The 23,283-nt window shown below is 34.0% G+C and overlaps 1 protein-coding gene across 1 annotated transcript in view; it reads left to right on the top strand.

The window, feature by feature from the left end:
* LOC135844057 (neuropeptide CCHamide-1 receptor-like) overlaps positions 1 to 23,283 on the top strand; it is a 132,916-nt gene that overhangs the window by 55,184 nt on the left and 54,449 nt on the right. The window contains exon 2 of the mRNA XM_065362156.1: positions 20,099 to 20,142. The gene's annotated coding sequence lies outside the window, so the exon portion shown is untranslated. The remainder of the gene's footprint in view (positions 1 to 20,098; positions 20,143 to 23,283) is intronic.

The following is a 23,283-nucleotide window of genomic DNA, read 5'->3' as shown; positions in this document are numbered from 1 at the left end:
CCTTGAGTATATTCCTTCGCACCATCTCACCTCAAATAGCAAACTTTCACATCACTTCCCAATTTGTTCCTTGCTCTCACCAGAAATTTCTCAAAACAAGCAGGAACCTCATCTCTAGTTCTTATTGAGTAGGTACTTGCATATCTTGAAAACTCATCAACAAAAGATACAACATACCTATACTTATGAGGAAAGGTCATTGGCCTAATAGGTCCCATCACGTCAGAATTGATAATTTCTAAAGGCCTAATAGCTAATCTCCTATCATTCTTAAAAGGTAATCGCGTCATCTTTGCAGCAATGCACACCTCACAATCAAGTATAGACTCATCAAAATTTATATTTTTCAGTTTCTCATCACGTTTAGCCATTTGCTGCAAATATGATCGTGAAATATGCCCTAAATTTTCATGAATTTTGAAACCTTCACTTTTGACATTCACGTCACTTTTAAATTTCTTATCTGGTTCGTTACTTGTCTCATTTGCATTGCTGACCTCATCAATTTTACGTTTCTTCGCTACAAAAGCTGCGCCCCTCACAGATTTTTCATTCTCATCACATAAATCAAAATTTACAACCCACACATTATTTTTATAAACTCCAGTAAATAAAGTACGTTTTGTTTTAGGATTAAAAATTTCAATAGTATTTGAATTCAAAATAATTGAATATCCATTATCAGTAAATTTTCTCAGAGATAATAGATTTTCAGAAGCATTTTTAGCATACATAACATTTTTCAGAGTAAATGGCTCACCACACAGACTTTTTACATATAACTCACCACTTTGAGTAATATCTACGTGAACATCTTCGCTCGCACCACGCAATGATACTTGCCTATCTCTTTTATTTTTCAAAATATCACAATCTCGAATAAGATGTTCACTCGCACCACAATCAGCTACAAAAGTAATTTTTGACTTACCTATCTCAGATCTCATTTGTTCCACACCTGCTGCTAGCACTACACCACTTTGACCAGAAGTGCTTATCTCATTTGATGTACTCGTCTCATTTGTTAATCTCACCTCGTGTAGCGCTATAATTCAAGTTTTTAATTACTTTTTGTCTTTTTCACTATCATTTTTATTTTTGGGAGTTTTGTTCTTAATTTTACCTCGAGTGGCTAGGGGACATGAGGAGGAGATGTGCTGAGCGTATTTGTGGCATTTGTAACAAAACCGTATACCGCTGCCAGGCTCGATGAAGCATTCCGACGCTCGATGCTTGTTTGCACCGCAATTGAAGCAATAATCCGTTCGCCTTTCTTCGGAACCATGCCTGGGATTTTGAAACCTTCCTCGATGTTGAAAACCTCCACGAGTTGGAAAATTTCCATAATTTGAAAAATTTCCATAGCCATTTCCATAGCCATTTCCACGACCAGTTCCACGTCCTACGCCACTGCCACGATTACTTCGATTACCACGGTTGCCACGCCCAGCACCAAATCCACGTCCACCACCTCTATGTCCACATCCTCCAAAGCCACGTCCACCTCGACTATTTTGACCTTGAGAAACACCTCCTCTATCATCTCCAAATCGAAAAGCTGAAGCAGGCTCTGTAACAAGCACTTGCTTTTCTTTCTCATTTGATTCGAACCATAAACATAATTTCATCAATTCGTCATAATTTGACTGTATGAACCTAGTCTCAGCAGTCAACTCATATAACGAGTACTGCTCCCTAACTGCAATTATGAAACGATTGCATTTGGCATCGTTTTCAAGAGGTTTACATAACATTTCAAATTTTTGAACGGCTGCCTCAAATCTCAAAATAAATTCTGCCACAGATTCGGAACCTTTATTAAAACGTAGATCCTCAAGTTGTTTTTGCAAAGTCGATGATGTAGAATTTATTTCGGCTTTCCTAAATTCCTTGATTTTAGTCAATGCTTCAAGAGGGTCACGAATATTTACAATTTTATTGTGATAACTAGTATCAATTCGATTAATCAAAATATGCCGAACCTTATTCTTTCTAATCACAATTTCATTCGAAGTATAATTACGATTCGGAATAATATTAGTTTGAATTATATCGAGCAGATCAAGTGCAGACAGTTCACTTGAGAAACTATCATACCACACATCAAAGCGCATATCAGAGGTAAGCTTATAATCAGTTTTTATCGAAATTGTACCTGAGGGATTTCCTTGCAGGGCCCTTAGGATTTCTGTTTGCTGTCGTAAAATAGTAGTTATCAAATCTGGGTCACCACCTTGGTCTTGACCTTGACCTCGACCTCGACCTCTTCCTCAACCTCGACTACTCATCTATAAAAATAGCAAGTACCACTCAATAAGATTATTAAATAATTCTCCTGACTTTCCATGCATCCAATCATGAGCCATGGAACACTCATGTACCCAGATGAACACACAAAAGACAGATCTCATATCATAATTTAAATTTAAAATTCAATTAATAATTTTTCACATCTCAAAACAACAATCAAACAGAACTGTCACCGAAAATATGGCACACTCATTATTTTCAGTTACTGAACTGATTGAAGGTCCTCACATAATTCAAAATTTCATTTTTAAAATTTTCATCAAATAAAATTTCTTCATAAAGAAATATCAAACTCACCTATACCTACTATCTCACAAGTCCATCCCCAAGAATATGGTACTCTCATATTCCCAGCTATTAACTTGCTTGATAGCTCACTTTTCGTTCATGTTACCCACTGAGATTCATTTTCAGCAATATGGAACACTCATATTGAGATCCTGAAACCAGTGTGTAACAATGAACCCACACTCTTATCACATTTTAAGTAGGTAGTACCTAGGTAAACATATATCATTTCTCACCTTGACTGCAATAAACAAATCAGCAAATCACACTCTCGAACTGTACTAGAGTACACACCACAAAGCACAATCAATAGTTCAGTAGTTTTATCAATTTAAAATTGAAAAATAATCTCCAAAGAAAGCACACAAAAGATCGTGAACATACACCACAGTCACAGTCACAATACTAAATGTAAACCTAGTAGGTACTACACTACATACAGGCACTTGAAAGAATAAACCACACCTCTGTGCCTCGCATCTCAACTCGCCACTCTGCAGCTGCAAGATTTCTTTGTGGTAAAAGAAATCTTAGGTATTAAAATTTACTAAGAGCTCGTAATTTTCAAATTCCATACATCATGAAAAATACAGCACACCACAATTGAAAAATACACAGTATTCCAGCTCCAAATACACATACACTTGTCGCATCCCTTTTATCACCGGCCGGTTGACATTTTTTAAAAACAATAAAAAAGTTCTGCATCATTAAATCTTATTATTTTAGCCAAGCGGCAGATCTCAAAACATAAGCACTCCTTTAAAATACTCATGTACGAGTATATGACCACTGCATAATATTTAACGTAATAAAATAGGTACCTATACCTATACACACACATGCAAGTAAAACAAGCAAAGTCGTAAAATGATGCCGCCAAAAGGGAACTCTAAAACACATGCTATTTTTAGAATCTGTCACCCTAACCTGTATCCGCCGCTGCTGCTGCAGACAACAGCGAACGAATACGTAGATCTACTAAAAGCAATCTGATGCAACATATAATACCTATTGGTAAGTAGGTATATACCTATCTAAAATACACACAATATTATACCTATCCGTATGTGGATATGTACCTACCTATCTACCCACCACACACATATACATGTACATGCAAATAACATTAACCTACCTAAGTTGGCCAACTAACATGCACAAAAATATAGTATGAAAAGGATACATATTACCCAGATAATATTTTACTCATCTCCTTGATACTTGATCACTTGGCAGGTATCTTGTTCTTCTCCTCGCATCCGAATTCGCGTTCGCGTCATCGTCACCTTGATACCTAATCTCTTGGTAGATAGGTATTTTGTTCTCGGACCTCGGACCTTCAAATTCGCGTCACTGCGGGAATTACCATTTGAGGGGTTACCCGGCTTCGCCTCCACCATGTTAGAAAATACGTTTCTAACTTATGTATCATCGCGATCGCGAAATAACAACACAAACAGGGGCTTAAACGCCTTTATTAAATTGATAAACATCGCGCCACTTGTACACAGAAAACACACACACGAATACGTACATAACATACTGGAGAACTGGTCTCCGTGAACATTATACACAACGCATATACAGATCGTCGGAGAATATAGGCGTGGCCTACTCCAGTGTAGCCACGATCTAACATTTAAACACTCGTTTGGACTTCACGTTTCAAAAACAAATTCCACAAACTTCGTAGTACAGGAAGAGCACCTCCACCTGATGAGGAAATCTGCACTTGTAAAAAATCTTATACTTTTTCGACGATTTTTAAATGGGCCACGAGGGAGAAATTCGCATCTCCCCTCTAATTAATCAAAGCCCTGCCCTCCCCAGAACTACCTACGTTATTTTTTTTCATCAGCTATAAAACGCGTTGGTTTTTTTGCCAACAAAACGAGACAACAAACAAACCCATTTGTTATACCTACTCGGTGCATAGTTAGTTATCGTATGCTTGGTTTTCTTTTCTGTGCTAAAAATTGCGAGTTTTTTTCAATCAGTCGTGTATGTCTTTTTGGATTAAGCTACGTAGATACTTCGGTAGCTATATTATTAACGTAAAAGGCTTACGAGTTTATATTTCTCGTTATTGGTATATCGAGAAAAATTCATCTAAACAATCATTACAGCTTTCAATAGGTATACTGGTAAGTTCAGAGATATTGATTTCGATGACAGCGTTGTAAGTTTACTATCAAATAAAGACATAGACATTCATTTGGCCGAGAAAAAGATAAAAAAATCAAACTCGATGATATATTTTTTCAATTCTTTACGTGTACAAATCCAGGGACATGCTCTTGACCCCCACCTTGCCCTTCCTCGAGAGAAACGAATGACCATGAGCAATTGAGCAGTGCCACCGAAAATTCCAAAACCAAATCGTCTAATGTCGCGCATGCTACAATTCATTTTGCTATAAAAGCGTTTGTTAAATCAAAAAATTTCAAAAAAGTAAATTTTTTAAATTTTTTAATCGAATTTTATTTAAGATTAAAACGAAATTTCTACAAGGAAAATTGCAAAGTCATAGTTTGGCTTTATTTAGTCGTTTTTCTAGAATTCTTTTTTTTAGGATAATATAGGTATTAGAAAATATGTACTCGAATTTCAAAACTAAATGCTCAAAAATAGTTTATCAATAGTGTACCACTTAAGCATTATTGCTCGTACTAATCTGTATTTACATAGGCAATTTCAAAACTTTAATTAGATGAGAAAACTTAGCCAGTAAAAAACCAAGCTCGTATAGTTTCAAAGCACGTGTTCAAAAATCCCATAAATTTCTCAAATCTGTTAACAAGAGAGAGAAAATTTTTTACAAATTATTCATCACCAGTGGCAACGTTTTCCAATCTACAGTTCATACAGTTGGCAAAAAAAAAAAGTGAAATGCGTTTGGCGAACAAAAAATATCGCCTAGACTAGAATGAACCATTAACGTAACCATAATACGTACATACTAAAAAAAAAAAAAATCAAAAAACCATATAATTGGCGGAACAAACCGAAACCATTCTACAGATTAACGCCCCAACATTTTCTTCTCCTTTGCTTTTCTTTTCTTGAAATAGAAAAAATAAAAAACCAATATAAGGTGTAGAACGACGTATACATCTTGAAAAAAGTTGAGTTGAGATTCAAGGAAAACACATCCGACAATGTATTAAACGTTCACAAATTGAAAATATAGGTAGCAACAAATACGAAAGAAAAAGCAAAGAAAAAAAAACGAGTCTACATAGTGTAGATGCGGGTAATTCGAGCTCGTTTGTGAATTATGCTGAGAGTTGTGTATCGAAGGAAAAAAATAATGAAAAATGTTTCTCACGATTTATGACACAAGTAAATTCATTCGTATTGAATATGGAATATCATGAAATTGAGTAGCTATACTATAGAAGGTAGCAGGCGATTTATTATTGTTATTTTGTATAGCAAGAATTTCGAGCCGTTTAAATGGCTCGAGTGAATACATCATTTTTTTCACTTACACGAACGATGCGACGCGACGCGGTAGTTTTGCCGAAAAGTGTAATTTATTTGAATTTTTTCGCTCATCATTCAAGTATCATGACGTTCTCGATTAATTACGTTGATTTGTTGAGATTCGTTTCAAAATTAAACGCAGAAATATGAAGTAAAAAAATGGTAAGTACCAAAGTATCTACGTGAATTGGGTATTGGTGTTCGAGGTTTTCTTAAAATGTGAACATGACTTGAGAGAAATTCAAAATTGGCTATGTTTTATTGAACTTAAGGGAAAAATATCGATATACTAAGATTCCGAATTTTATATAGTCAATCTCAAAAGATTGTTTGAAACACGAAGTAACTGATATTTCGAGTTGAAATTTTAAGTGTATTGTGTTGCTGGAGACTGGTACCTATCCATTTATTTACCTACCTACCTCTTCAATAGAGCAGAGTAAGTACCTAACATTTATTTTTATTAAGAAGTATTCAAGATTATTAAACGTACTTACCTAGGTGCACGTATTTTTAAAAATGAGATTTGATTAAGAAAATAGATAAAAGTTAAGCTTTCTATTTGGTTCTAAAAAAAACTGATTTTTTTAAATAGAAACATTGTTCAATTTTTTCTATTTGAAGCAGAAATTTTTAAAATGTACCTAAATTGAAAAAAAATGTGCGTGTCTGTAGGTATAAAAAAATTATTACTTAACGAAAAAAGAAAAAAAAAGAATATTGGGGACTCATGAGGAAAAGATGGGATCTGATCACATCAGGAAATTGAGACATGACGATCTGTCACGAACAGACAGACAGGCGACCTTGGGAAGCCATACTGACGGGTCAATGACTTCAAGAAGCCAGACAGGCACGAAGACAACCTTGAGAGGCTGGACAGACGAGTCAATGACTTCAAGAGGCCAGACAGGAAGACAGACGATCTTGAGAAGTCAGATAGGCAGACAGACGACCTTGGCAGAGGCCAGCCAGATGGGCCAATGACTCTGAAAGGCCAGACACGGCGTTCATAAGAGGCCAGACAAGTAGGTCAGTGGCCATGGGAAGCCCCATGCTGACGAGTCAATGACCTGAAGAGGCCAGGAATGCAGACAGATGACCTTGGGAGACTACACAGGTAGGTCAATGACCCTGAGAGAATATATACTGCCAGGTACACTACCTATTTTGGGAAGCCATATAAGCACACACAGACAATCTCGAGAGGCCAGACAAGCGTAGGTCAATGACATTAAGAAGCCAGACAGGCCAACAGACGACCTTGGGAGGCCAGACACGTAAGTCAATGACCTCAACTGTCCAGACACATGGGCTGTAAACCATGGTCCGGATGATCAGACCAGACCAGACTTGATCAGATCAAATACGAGTATACTGACACATTTGTCCGGAGCCGGGCGTCAGACTGCGAAAGATCTCAGCATAATGCTCCGACTGGGTCCGGATCCGCTGAAGATGGGGTCCAAATGATCATGTATGATAGAGCATTAAGTCAAGTTGACCAATGAACAAAGATCAGGATTTAACACTTTTGATATTACCTACGTCAGTACAAAATTTTAACGAGACTTCCAAATTTTGTTTGACTTTTAAGAACTTAATACTTATAAAAAATGTAAATTGATAAATTATTAAAATTATTATGCCAGACTTTTAAAAACTATGAAAAAAATGTTCAATTTCTTCTATTTTAATGTTAGAGTTTCTTGTCTTTTGTCTGACTTTTAAGAATTTGGAAAAAACACCGATAAATTCTCGACATTATGTCATACTTACTTGAAAAATTTTTGAAAAAGATGGCCGTTGGTCTACATGAAACGCTGACATTTTGTCACACTCTTGAGAACTTGGGCTAAGATTTTTCTATCAGTTTGAAAACCTTCCTTGTTAAAGTATTCATTTTTTTTTTTTTTTTTTTTTTTTTTTTTAGAAAATTTCATCATGTGCCTATTCGACTTGTAGGAATAAATTTAAGCAATCATGACAATCATGTAAAATGGCTCGACAGATTACGTCGAAAACAGATGAAAAATTGTACTTAACCGCGTGAAAATCCGAGAATATCTTTAATAACACCTTGATAAAAGTAAATTGAAAATTTAACTCCACAATCTAATACGATTGAATAACACGAGAAACGAGGAAGAAAAGATAGCACGAGAGACGAATTGGGTGGGAAAAAAACAAACCAGAAAACATGCACAGGTGATCGATAAAATTCATTAAAATTCCACTAAGAAAATACAAAGCTTGCATAGGATTAGCTTTTAGATCATTAATAACTTGACGAAAAGTTTTAACTTGCACGTAAATGTACAACCTGTCTGTATGCTGTAAAATACGCAAAGAGTCAGCTCTTTCGGTAAAATACAATACAATGTTTTAAAAATCTTAATCGCTAAATTGCTTTCTTCGTTTTTATTTTCTGCGAGAGTTGAATTATAAACGCCCCGAAAAGGAAACATAGGTAGATAGGTACTTGAAACGACTATAGTATAGGTACCCGGCTACCATAAAGATGATGATTTTATCCAGAAAAAAAGTCTCTCTAAGAAATTTGTTATTTAAAATCAGAACAAATACAGCAGCTCAGAGAATTTGAAAGGCACAATTTTTTGCCACGATGAAAAAAATTTCAACTTTGTAGATTAACATTACGATGATTACAGTCGAAAGATTTCAGATTTTATCAAATGTCAGAGTACATAACCGAGATCTCCCCAGTCTTCTTTCACTTACATTGTTGGCAAGTCTTTTGTACCAAGATTCTGCGAAACTTTATAGACCATTTTAATTTTAGCAACGCGTACAGATTAGGCAAGCACTTAGATAAAATGCTTTTCGACGTTCTCTTTGACTCGGCAACAACTTCTTCATCTCGGAAATTTTATATGGGCACGGTAACACTACACAGTAGAGAGTAATTCATTAATCCACAAAAAACACTATTTACACGATCGCTCCAGCAACAGCTATTAATTGTGGTAGACTAAACCTTTAGGTGCAGAGTTGCGAATAGTATAAGAAACCCGATTGCGGTTTTTAATATTTAAAAGCAAAACTTGAACCGAAAATTAAGCGGATGAGTTTGCGGTTCACGTAGTGTATTTACTCCGACGTTGAGTAAAATTCGCTCTATTGTCTGCAAAAATCGCAACGGACCGATTTCCCTTTTTTTGAATAGACAAAAGTCAGCTTGTATTGTTTGTAGTATATGTAGGTAGGTAGAATGTGTATTGTACACATGGAAAAGAAAAGTAAATTTCGTACACGCTTTAACACAAAGTAAATTATGGCTGCCACCTACTCGCTTCTGCTAAAACAATAATTTCAAGCTTTGAGATAACCGCTATGAACGAGGTATGAATAAAAATAAAAGATACGAATTAGGTACCTACCTACGAGTGCAAAGAGTATACCTACGTAGATAGATTGCTAGAAGGGTATCTATTTTTTTCATCGTGAATTTAATCACTAAGAGATAGGTAGTTAAAGAACAAAAATAATGAATCAATTGATGAAAATGTAAAATCTATTCAGAAATATGTTTTTCAAAAATCGATGAAATTTAGGTCTGAGACAGAATATTTCTCATAGTTCTGACAATGACCTCCTAATAATGATTTTTAGTTGGAGTGCCAAAAGACTGAGCCTTGAAGAAGATAATTTAATGCTTGATATGTTAGCATCATATGCAGTTATTGATGTTTTTAAAAGACAACCCCTTCTTCCTTCGCCTCAAAAAAATATAAATTCAAAATAAAAATTAAAAATGAAATTTTTTTCAGTAGGTGCGGGTAATTAAAAAAAACAAAACAAAAAACTATTCACTTTGAAAATAATATTTCTATGCACCTTTGCTTTTTTTCAGTAGTACATTGAATAAGAATAGAACAAAAAATCACCTTCCGATGTCTTATTCTCTACCTGGCCCCATCTTATTTGAAGATTCAGGGTCCAAAAACTTTTCAAAGGCTGTGAGGACATTCTAGTGGATTTTTCACCAACAATTCGCCGTTAAAAAGACAATAAACTCACTTCGTGACTTCTGGTGAATCTGTCACCAAGAGTTTGTCAAAGGCTCAGAGGACATTCTGGTGAGTTTTCATCAACAATTTACCTTACTCGTGACAAAAAAACGACTTGGTGTCTTCTGGTGAATCTGTCACCAAGAAGTCACCAGAAGTCACGAGAATTCACCAAGCAGTCACCAGACATTTGAAAAAAAATGTCTAGAGTCACGAGGACATTCTGGTGAAGGTTACACCATAAATTCACCTAAAAAAAATCAACAACTCACTTGGTGACTTCTGGTGAATCTGTCACCAAGAAGTCACCAGAATTCACCAAGGAGTCACCAGACAATCGAAAAAAATTTCTAGGGTCATGAGGACATTCTGGTGGGGTTGTCACCATAAATTCACCTTTAAAAAAATCAACAACTCACATGGTGACTTCTGGTGAATCGGTCACCAAGAAGTCACCAGGATTCACCAAGGAGTCACCACACATTCAAAAAAATCTCGAGGGCCATGAGAATGTTCTAGTGGTTTTTTCGCCGTAAACTTCACATAAAAAAAAAGGCAAAAACTCAATTGGTGACCTCTGGTGAATCTCTAACCAACAAGTCACCAGGAGCCACCAGACATTCAAACAAAACTTTCAAAGGCCATGAGGACATTCTGGTGATTTCTTCACCAACAATTCGCCATAAAAAAGACAAAAAAGCCAACTTGGTGTCTTCTGGTGAAATCTGTCACCAAGAAGTCACCAGAATTCACCAAGGTATCCCAGACAATCAAAAAAATTTCCAGGATCATGAGGACATTCTGGTGGGGTTATCACCATAAATTCACCTAAAAAAAATTAACAACTCACTAGGTGACTTTTGGTGAATCTGTTCTCAAGAAGTTACCAAGATTCACCAAAGAGTCACCAGACATTCAAAAGAATTATTTAGGGTTAGGTATGAGAATGTTCTAGTGATCTTTTCATCATGAACTCACCTGAAAAAATCAAAAATTCAATTGATGACTTCTGGTGAATCTCTCACCAAGAAGTCACCAGAAGTCACCAGACATTCAAAAAAATATTCAAAGGCCCTGAGGACATTCTGGTAGTTTTTCAACAACAAATCGTCTTTAAAAAGATAATAAACTCACTTGGTGACTTCTGGTGAACCTGTCACTAAGAAGTCACCAGGATTCACCAAGGAGCCACCAAACATTGGAAAAAATTGTTTGGAGTCATGAGGATGTTCTAGTGATTTTTTCATCAAAAATTCACCTGAAAAGTAGTCAAAGACTCGATTGGTGACTTCTGGTGAATCTCTCACCAAGAAGTCACCAGACATTCCAAAAAAAATTTCTAGGGTCAAGAGGACATTCTGGTGGGTTTTCCACCAACAATTGGTCTTAACAAAGTCAATAAACCCACTTGGTGACTTGGTGAACCTGTCACTAAGAAGTCACCAGGATTCACCAAGGAGTTACCAGACATTCAAAAAAATGTCTAGGGTCATTAGAATGTTCTAGTGGTTAATACATCATAAATTCACCTAAAAAAAAAGCTAAAAACTCAATTGGTAACCTCTGCTGAATATCTCACCAAGAAGTCACCAAGGAGTCACCAGACATTCAAAAAAAAATGTTTGGGATCATGAGGACGTTCTAGTGATTTTTTCATCAAAAAATTCCCCTGAAAAATAGTCAAAAACTCGATTGGTGACTTCTGGTGAATCTCTTACCAAGAAGCCACCAGAATTCACCAAAGAGTCACCAGACAATTCAAAAAATTTTCTAGGGTCAAGAGGACATTCTGGTGGTTTTCCACCAACAATTAGTTTTAACAAAGTCAATAATCCCACTTGGTGACTTCTGGTGAACCTGTCACCAAGGAGTCACCAGAAATTCGAAAAAAAACTTCAACGGCCATGAGGATATTCTGGTTGGTTTTTCACCAATAATTTTCCATAAAAAATACAAAAAACCTACATGGTGACTTCTGGTGAATCTGTCGCCAAGAAGTCACCAGGATTCACCAAGGAGTTACCAGACATTCAAAAAAAATGTCTAGGGTCATGAGAATGTTCTAGTGGTTAATACATCATAAATTCACTTTAAAAAAGCCAAAAACTCAATTGGTGACCTCTGCTGAATATCTCACCAAGAAGTCACCAAGGAGTCGCCAGACATTCGAAAAAAAATGTTTGGGGTCATGAGGACGTTCTAGTGATTTTTTCATCAAAAATTCCTCTGAAAAATAGTCAAGAACTCGATTGGTGACTTCTGGTGAATCTCTCACCAAGAAGCCACCAGAATTCACCAAAGAGTCACCATACATTCCAAAAAATTTTCTAGGGTCAAGAGGACATTCTGGTGGTTTTCCACCAACAATTAGTCTTAACAAAGTCGATAATCCCACTTGGTGACTTCTGGTGAACCTGTCACCAAGGAGTCACCAGAAATTCGAAAAAAATTTCAAGGGTCATGAGGATATTCTGGTTGGTTTTTCACCAATAATTTGCCATAAAAAATACAAAAAACCTACTTGGTGACTTCTGATGAATCTGTCACCAAGAAGTTACCAAGATTCACCAAAGAGTCACCAGACATTTAAAAAAAATTTTTAGGATCATGAGGACATTCTGGTAGTTTTTCACCAATAATTTGCCATAAAAAATACAAAAAACCTACTTGGTGACTTCTGGTGAATCTATCACCAAGAAGTTACCAAGATTCACCAAAGAGTCACCAGACATTCAAAAAAAAATTCTAGAGTCATGAGGACATTCTCGTGATTTTTTCAACATAAATTGGGCATTTTTTTTCTAGAAAAAATTGCTGCAGTGATTTACTAGAAAAAGGAATGATTAGTAATTTACTTTTTACTATGTAAAATGAACATTATTTTGTCAGACGTCAAGCGTCTCTAGATTCAACAAAAATTACCTACTACCTAGTAATTAATTGAAAAATTGCTTGTAAGTAATCAGATTTCTAATGTTACATGCACACTCCATTTTTTTTCTGAAAGAGTTGGGTACGGTGATTAAATTTTTTCATGCCCAATTAATTTTTAAAAAATTTCGACATAAGTATTCGAAACTCGTAGGTCTAGGTATAGGCAGGTAGGTATACCTACTGCATAAGAAATCATACAGAAAGAATCAACCCACAGACTACATTTGATAAACTAGCATATCATAAAACGGTAAATTTCATCAAAAGTTTATTCGATTTCTGAAAGAGTTGGGTTTCGCCGTTTCGGCCTCTGCGTAGGTACTCTTATATGAAAGAATGATGGTTGAATTTTTTCACTCCCAATTAATTTTTTTCTCACAGAAGTATTCCAAACTCGTACACTGTATTCGCATATTTAAGCGTAGGTAATAGACTGAAAAAAATGTAAATAGGAATTTAGGTATACGTAGCAGTACCTACTTTCTAAAGTGGATTCGATTTGAAATATTATTGTCGGTCGAAAGAATTCCACGCTACTCAAATGTAAAATATTCAGTAGTCAGGTACCTACCTCTGCATCAAAACGAGCATAACTTATGGGAGATTTACAAGTGCCTACCGCCTGCCTGTAAAATGTTACGCTTACTTCATGTCTTTAGTTATGAATGATAAAAGTTGTTCAATTTGAAATTTTGGACCAAGATTTAATTTATAAACGAAATTTTATGACGTTAGAAATATGCCAACTGTTACTAAAGTTTTTGACGTTAGCGAAAAGTATAACGCTCGTATGATTGAAGAAAAAAAAAGTTGAAATGGTCCTAACAAACAGTCTGTATTATTGTACTCGGGCCTACTTTACAACATTTTTGAATTTCATTGTGGATTCGTATATATGTCAGCATGTACTCGTAAGTACATAACTATATACAACGTAGCTTATTTATTCCTTTATAAACGCGACTAAAGTATTCATTCTCAAAGTAAACTCGCGTAGGTACAATTATTCGTCAAGTGTTTACAGACTACAGTCTTCGACAGAGGGAAAAAAACTGGCCCAAATATCGTCTATGGGTATACACGTACAATATACGAGCACATTGTACACAAATAAACCATCGATTGGTGGAAAAAAAATCACCGAGCGATAAATTAACCCAACGAAGATATTTTACTGCGAAAAGATTTAATGAAAAGGTTTTTTTTTCACGTTACAAACACATCGTGCGTTGATAAGAATTATATTTCGATTTGCTGGTTTTCTAAAAACTTGCAGCAGAATACACGAGGGGATGGTATTTGTTTCCGCTTAAATTTTTTCTTCTGCCATTACGTAGAAAAAAACTACGCACCTAAAAACTACGTTTACAATGAGTTGTGATTGTGAAAATGAGTTAATTTAAGTGGAAAAAAATAAGGAGTAGAATGAAGGGAGACGTACAGAAAAAAATTCAATGTGAAACAAAAAGACGAAAAACATCAACTGGTCTGAAAATGATATTTTTCACCCAAGTGGAGTTAATTCCAAAGAATGAATTTATCGTGGAATGCCTTCAATTTGGTGACATGAAGTCGAATTCAGAAAAATAAATTCAAATAAAATGTTAAAATTGTTCAGTCGAGAAGAAATTTCAGATAATGTATATACTTATTTGAAATTAAAAATCAGAATATAAGGTTAGGTACTTAATTCAGTTAAATCTTTTTACCTATTGTAGTCTTGGTGAGATATTAAAAATTAATTTGTACAAATTAATTTAAAAACATTTCTTTATTTTCACCTACACGAAAAAATTGACGAATTATCATTCATTCGAATAAAATATAAAAAAAAGAAACTTATTCGCTGAATTTTGACTTTATGAATCAATAATCGTCATTGTGTGAGTAAATATAAAATGTTCTGGACATTCGTAAATGTGTTTATCGAATGTATAAGTAATTAGTGTTATCGTATGGAAAATGAAAGCTTACCTAGGTTGGCTGTTTTTTTTCCACCTCCGCCTATTTAAATTTTTGATGTCGTTGTCCGCATATTTCGCTTATTTTTACGAATTTGCTTTCAAATAGGTCTATCAATAAATTGCATGAATGAACGTTAATTATGCACGGTCAATGGTCATAGATACATACTTATGTCATCAGGCTACGTTCACTTATGCCCGACCTATTCCCTTCCAAATTAATTAATCCATTCTAGGATATGTTATTGAAAAAGAATTTACCTGGCTCTTAATCATGAATTTGTCTGAAATTATATGTTCTCAGGTTCTCGCTTTTGAAAAATAAGTACCTACCTATGTACCTATCTAACTAAATAAAACTTGATGAACTAACTTTTTATGTCAAGCGTTACTGTTTTGTTTTTCCCCCTTAAATGAAGGCTTTTTATGGCAATTAAACAGTAAATCAACAAGAATTTTTTAAAGGAAACAATTCGTGGCAATTTAATGATAATTTATTTTTATACGAGTATTTTGCATTCAATAGGCGTTTCGATTCGGAAGATTATATTTCATTGTTTCAAACAGGTGCTTTATATTTTGAATTATATAAGTTTATCGAAACTTTTTCCCTAGTCTATATTTATGTTTTTTATTTGTTTCTTGAAAAAAACAAAAAAATTTAAAAGGGCAAGTCCAAGAGATTAGGATGACGTTTGTACGAATCAATCAAAAATAATGATTTTCAGTTCCCAATGTTTCAGTGTTTTCTGTAAGTAATGAGAGAAGAGATGAAGGTGGGATGAGATAAAATATTAGCACATTTTGCTCTTTTTTGCTTGAAAATTGGACAGCATTTTTTTCTTAAATTTTGTCGTAAAGATGTTTCCTTCTTACATTCAGACTTGACCACAAAACAACTCGCTACAAAATCTCTTCGAAGCGTTAATTTTTAAAATTTAAGAAGACAGAATTATATCGCGCTTATCTAAGACACAACAAGAAAATCTCTTGATCACTCAACCATCGATTTAATTTTTTTTTTTTTTGTAATTAGGGAGCTTGAAAGCTCATAGAGTAGCGAAGAAAAAATGAATTGCCCGATTAGCAAACTAAGAGTTTTATAGTGTTTGATTTTTTCAATTTTTCAACATCTTTCAAAAATTGCACAAAAAGATGAAAAAATGAAATGGCCCATTGTAACTCAAAAAACGTCATTTCTGATCAAGTGATCACCTTTAAAGAGCAATCACACTTCAGAAGACGTTATTACTTAGTGGTAATCACCTTTAGCAGCTGAAAATTTGATCCTTGCTGTCAATCGATTCGGAAAGGAGAGTAGGTCGACTTTACAGAGTGATGGAAGTCTTGAGTACCAACCTAATTTTCTACATACAGAAATACACCAACTCACAATTTCTTTTCAAATAACGTCTTCAACCTATTGTCACAATGTTATAATTTAATTAGGTTATTAAAAAAACATAATTGTCGTTCTTGGGTAGTTTCCCCCTGAAAACTCTGAAATCTGAAATTGCTTAAATTTCTTCCCTCTCATTTTTGAAAATGGACCAATCGTCAATGCCAATAGGTATAATTTTTTTCTTATTTTCTTTTTTTAAAAAAAAGGGTTTAAAAACGATTAAGCTAGGTATAGATATCAATTTGAAGGCTTTCTTGTTCCATTTGGTTTTATTATTTTTTTTTGTTTTATCAAAATAAAAGAAATGTTTTCAATCGTTCAGATAATTTCACTATTTTTATCGAAAATAGCCCATTCGCATTTCAATGTAGCCTGTATTGAACGACGTGCTTAACTGAATTTAATTTCGAAATGGCCCATTTGCATTATATTATTGTGGGTGGTTTTACGAGGCGACTGATTAAGCAATATATATCTACGTATAGGTAGGTATCTCTCACAATAAAGAAGTTAGGCTGAGAGACACCCTCGACTTAAATCGTTTAAGCTTCTTATTATTGTACTTACCTACCTAAGTAGAGTTTCTTTTCAAATGTAAAATAATAATAAGAAAACGTACTCGAGCTGAAAAATATTAATTTTTTGAAATAACACGCACGTTATTCGACGCAGTAGGAAATTATTTCCTCATTGATATTCATTCTACATTAGATTCCCCCAAGTTGTAAATTTTTGGAATTAATTTCTGTGCATAAAACCCTGAAATTAATTGGCGTAATAATTAGTACATAAATAGGTATCTATTATTATGAAAATATATATACCATTCTTTGGCAAAAAAAAAAACTTATTTATCGCATGATTGAAATGAATCTAGTACCTAATACCTATTACTCAAGCTCTCGAATAAATTTAAGCTGGTAAACACCAATTGAATCTATGAAGAAAATCCCATAGCTAACAAACAGCTTCGCTTTCAACGACTAATAAATCATATCTAGGTACCTACCAAGTTGTGGTTTTTCAACAAATGAAACAGCAGCGTTTCAGTAAAATTTCCAAATGATCCGTTTGTCTGAATGATTTACTGGATATTTAACACATTCCTTCGAAATTTCCATTTATTTACAGCTGAACTTCGAGTCTGACGAAATTCAACCAAAATATGACGCATTAGTTCAAATAGAGTAGGTAGGTGTAGGTACATATTAAAATATCATAAAACATACTAAGTACATAATGTAATTTTCAAATCATCAACAATCAACAAATCTTGATATTTTCCGGTTTTATAAAACTTGAGAGGAAAATTTATCGTGTTTTTTGTCATTCTCTCGTACATTCGATTGAGATCAAAGATTTTAATGCAAGCATAACTAATTACGACGTTTTGAAAGTTTCACTAAACGCATCAACTTCGACTAGAATGTCTCTAGAGAAATAAGCTTTACGTTGGAAAATTTCCAAACACAAAACATAATTAAATTCTCTCACTCCTTTATGTAAGATACAATATACGGAATTTCGAAATACTTAAGTATTTCAAGTTTAAGATACCTATATCCTATGTGTACATGTACACATACTGCAAGCGTAGAAGATAGGCAGGTACCTAATGTAGATAATATAAGTGCCTATATGTGTTTTGTAAATTGATATTACTCGTAATCGCGAGAATAAAAAGAGGATAGAATTAACCTATGAAAACTTTATTTTTTGAAATGTTACACCACCAGGATTTCTTCAGGTTTTCTTTTTGTTAATTAGTTTTGTAAAAGTTCGTATTACGGTATAAATAAGTAGGTACCTTACCTACCTACAACGCATAATGCAGTTCAAGTAGGTAGGTAACTATGGGTACCTATATAAGAATCATCGACGAAAAAATAATAAAACCCTGCGAAATGAAAAAACTTTATTCGAGAAATTTAATTTTATCGAAGCACTCGAAAAATATGGACTTGAACATTTCCAAGCATATTTAAATGCTATCGCGTACCTACTTTAACAAATACGAAATTATTAAAAAAATTCTCCATCAACCGACAATTTGAAACCTTATTTTCATACATTTTATTGTTTCAATCGAGTATGAACAAATTCGCTGCATTAAGTACAGTTTTATTTGTTTCGTACGTACCCATCTTTTTTCAAAATGTATTTTAACAATTGGCAAAAAATTATTCTTAGAAATTGACGCGTTAAAGTTGAAAGTCCCTACCGGCGCAAGTTTTAATTTCAATTTAAATATTATACTTTATTGAAAAAAATATATCTGATCAGATCAGAAAATTAACTGTCAGCTATTAAATCTAATTTTATATGTGCTCTGATCCTCATGTGAATAGATAAAATAAAGTTTAGGTAACCAAGGGTAAGTTATCACTGTAATCAGATTTACCAGATCTGATTGAATTTTATCATTTCTGGATCTGATCAGGCTTTATCTGAACTGATCAATTAGACATCTATGTACATTCAATTAGATCTCTCCCCTATTGGATCTGATTGGGTCTGAACATGCTTTAATCAGATCAAAACTTTGATCATATCACGTCTGATCAAATCCAATCCGATCAAAACTCTGATCTGACTAGATTTGGCCAATTTTAAATTGGATCTGAGGAATTTCTGGATCTGATCAGGTCTGATCTGGACTGATTAATCAGATCTGATCAGGTCTCAAACTGATCTGATCAATGCTCAAATTTATCTGATCAGAACTTAAGCTGATCTGAACGTATCTAATGAAATCTGATCAGATCCGGACATTCCATGAATCCATTTTCAACTCACCAGATCAGATCTGATCTGATCAGATTCAATAGGATAGACCTGTTTGGATCAGATTAGTCCTGAATAGATCTCATCTTCATTTGATTATAAAGTATCAGATCAGAGCAGACCTGATTAGATCTGGACACTCCCTGGATCCAATCATGGTCTGACCAGATCGGACTAGATCTGTTCAGACCTGATAAGATCCTATAATTTTCTGCTGGGAGGTCACTCAGATCATATGTAGATAAATGATACAACTTGTCAAATCACACCTGCTGAGATAGGATTAATTTTCTGACGCGATCAATGTGAATCCAGGGAATAGGTATCTGGATCTGATCTGATTATACGAGAATCAGATCAAATTACACAGACCTGAAGAGGTCTGATTGAATCTAATCAAACAAGACTATAAAATTGATCTAATCTGATCTAATCACATCTTATCACGTTCCCCTGGTTCTTTCGATATACTTAGCTTTATTCGAACTAGAAATTTCTCTACCAAATCAGACTCCTCCTTTTCATGAATTGAAGCATATGCTTCCAAAACGCACCAAGTCCATTTTCAAAGGTTCTGAGGTTGCAAGGCCATCTAGCATAAAGTTGTGGCCCAAAATGGCTGATTTTTTGATATGTTGTGCCCAAGGGTATTGGCTACAACATATCAAAAAATCAACCAATTTGGGCCATTTCTACGTTTCCAAATTGTATGTACTAAGTACCATGAATTTCTTATCAATATTTTTTTGGACTTAGGTACCTACTACCATGTGCGTTTTGGAAACACATGCTTCAATTGTAATTATTTTGAAATAAACTGAACTGTCTTTTACAGATTATTTTAAAGAACAGCTTTCAAGAAATTAATCATAATTATCATATTTCTTTTGTTACAGATTGCAATCATCATTCCTCTTAAAATCTTGAAGAATATTCCCAAGTAAGCATTTGTGTACCTACATATTTTTAAAAAAAAATTAAAAGTCATCAAAATTTCCTCATCTCAAAGAGCTCTCTTTAATCAAGAATTATGCGAACACTGAGCTATTTTATATTCTATTTCAACGCTTTGAAAATTTCAATAAAATTCCATTGTTCCCATCAATTCAATAAGAGAAAAAAGTTACTTATTATAAGTACCTACTCAAAGCCTTTGACAGTTTAATTACACCTACTTCCTACTTATAAGCAAAGTCAATTATAAAAGACTCATGAAAAAAAAAGTTGCGAAAACTTATACTGAAAATATGATAAAAAAAATATTCCACTCTTCCACATATATTGTACAGGTGCGCGTCATAAACAAATTTTCTTTTCTCGAGGATAAAACCTCAATTTTTTTCACAACTCACATAGTAAAAAATCTCACAGTAATTTTTCAACTAAAAGCTTTTTTGCATGTTACCCATTCTTTTATTATATCACTTCGTCCAGCAAGTGCACGTGCTTATTTCTCATCTCACGGTGTGTAACATTATTTCACGTGATTATGTTACGTGCATAATATTACTCGAGAGCTTTAATTTTTCCGGAACTAATGGCTTGAAAAAATGATTTCGATCATTTTCACTCGTTAAAACGATTGGTTTTTTTTAGTGCTTTAAAAGCGCGCGAGATATAAAGCGTAATAAAAGCTGCATTTCAAGCCGGCTTTTCCTGTTCCAAAGCAGGCGTAAATTCAAATTATAAATATGAAATATGTTTCAGTGAAACATACTAAGTAATTTCTACAACCATTTTAAAACTTCCTGACAATAAAATCTAAATCCATCGAGGTGAATTATGTCAAATGAAAAAAAAAGTACCTAAAAGAAAACAAAAACAAAAAATCCAAAATATTAACCGAGAGCGAGACAGAGACAAAGGAAGAAAGAAAGAGAAAAATAGAAAAACACGGAACATCTCTCGAAACACGGTAAATAAACTTTAATAGAATGAAAAACTTGCAAAAGTGAAATTAAAAGAAACCACATAAAAAAAGATTGTTCTTTTTAAGATTTATACAGTAGGTATAATGTTAGCTTCTAAAATCTCGATGAAAAGTACCGGATTTAAAATACAATTCGAATTTACCTTTATGGTTACAAAAGGAAACTTTTGTTGTTGTTATTTTTACTTTTGTAAAAAAAAAAAAAACACATAAAACAATTGTGAAAATATTCTCGAGATGGGTGCGAAAATACTGTTGGCGTTGAAAGAGGAAAAAGTGGAAAATTGTACGGTATTTTCCATAGTGCGCGATGTACGAGCACTTACTTGTAGTTGTTTTTTGAAGCCAAGCCAAGCCAAATGAAACACTCGACTGGTTCGATGTGTGAAATTAAATAATGTTCGATGATGTTAACATTTTTTGCATCGAAATGAAATTTTTCACGCAAAGAACCACGACGAGCGTTAGTTGCAGTCAACATTGTTCCGTCTATACCATTCCAAGATTCCATTCTCGTATAGATACGAGTAGACCAAATTGTTGATAGGTAGTGTAGGTAACACTCTACTTTGTCACGAAGACAAAGTTTTAATAAGAAATTGTTTCCTATAATAGAGACAAACAATCAATTACGAATAACCGAGAGCAGAAACAGAAACTGCTCTGAATTTTAACGGAAATTTAGCCTATCGTACGTACAAATATCCTAGTTCTTTTAAGAAATATTTCACAACCATTTCTGATATTTTACTTTCTATTTCGATATTTTGAACACTGACACGAATTGTAATAGGAAAAAAGAGGGTAAGGGGGGGGGGGGTCTGTAAAGTTGAATTTGTTTCAAGATTTTCTAAAAATGATGAAAAACCGAGCATTTTTCATTACCTATATCTGTCTTGTTTTCAGAGGCTTTTCCTGTCTGACGCTGCCTCCCCCACATTCAAGAAAAGTGTTTATTTTTTTCAAAATGGGCCAAACTTATAATCAAAATATGTTGTTCGGAATGATAATAGGTACCTACCTATGCGTTTAATTTTCAATTTCAATTTTATCTGATTTTCCTGAAGTGATGTAGGTACTTCGAGTTGATGAGCTCCTCGTCAAACAATATTTTGGTGGTCTCATAGCACGAGGAGTGAACAATTTTTAATTCTTACTCAATCGTTTTGTGGTTCAAAAATCGTTTTCAAAAACTCTTCTCCTCTCATTCAACGTCAAAATAAATGAATGAAATGAAGATTATACTTGGTATGCCAGTTGCATTATCTCCGGAATAGGATATTGAATTATTGAATCTCGCACAACGCACATGTTAATAAAATTGCCTACTCAGTTCGCCGCAAATGTGGATCACACTCGTGTATAATACGCCAAGCTTATCTTGTTATAGATTGAAAAAGTCGGGGGTTTTCGATTTTGCTCGCCTTTTTTGAACAAGTTCTTCTTGCTTCGATGGCAGATAAAAATAATCATCGTCGTGCCCATCTTAATTTTTCCGAGTATGGATTAGAGGGGGAGGTCTCATTATTTTTATTGCGTTTGGAATATCTGGCGAAACTGACAATTCAAAAAGAAGATACCTATCTGAAGAATTTTAAGTTCAAAGTAATGTCGTGTTTTTTGAAATTTTTGAAAAAATGTCGAAAGATCTAATTTGTACCAAAGTATTACAATGTGTTATAATTCTATGAGAATTCTAAAACAGTTTTTGAGCAGAATTTTGCGCTCAAAATTGATCTGTAATTTTTGAAATTTTTTAGAAAGTGCCATGCAACCTGTCAAAATGAGTTACAAATTTCACCAGAATTCCAAATATTACAAAGAAAATATTTTTTGAGCATTCCTGAAAAATTTTAAGCTAATGATTTAAGTGGTGATTTTTGAAATTTTTGAAAAAATATCACAAGACGGTGAGACCTATAAAAAACCGTTAAAATTTCGGAAAAATTCCAAATATTTTATGACCATTTCTGAAGAATTTTGTGTTGAAAATATTGTGATTTTCGTATTCTTTAAAAAGCGTTGATAGGCCTATCAAAGTGAGCTAAAATTTTGTGAGAACTTCAAATATGCCAATGAAAATGTTTATTGAGCATTTCTGAAGAATTTTGATTCTAAAATTGAGTCATTACTGTCAGAATTTTTCGATGG

This window comes from Planococcus citri, chromosome 4 (assembly GCF_950023065.1).
Source record: "Planococcus citri chromosome 4, ihPlaCitr1.1, whole genome shotgun sequence".
In the NCBI taxonomy this organism is placed as follows: Eukaryota; Metazoa; Arthropoda; class Insecta; order Hemiptera; family Pseudococcidae; genus Planococcus; species Planococcus citri.
This window is presented reverse-complemented; position numbering and strand designations above follow the sequence as displayed.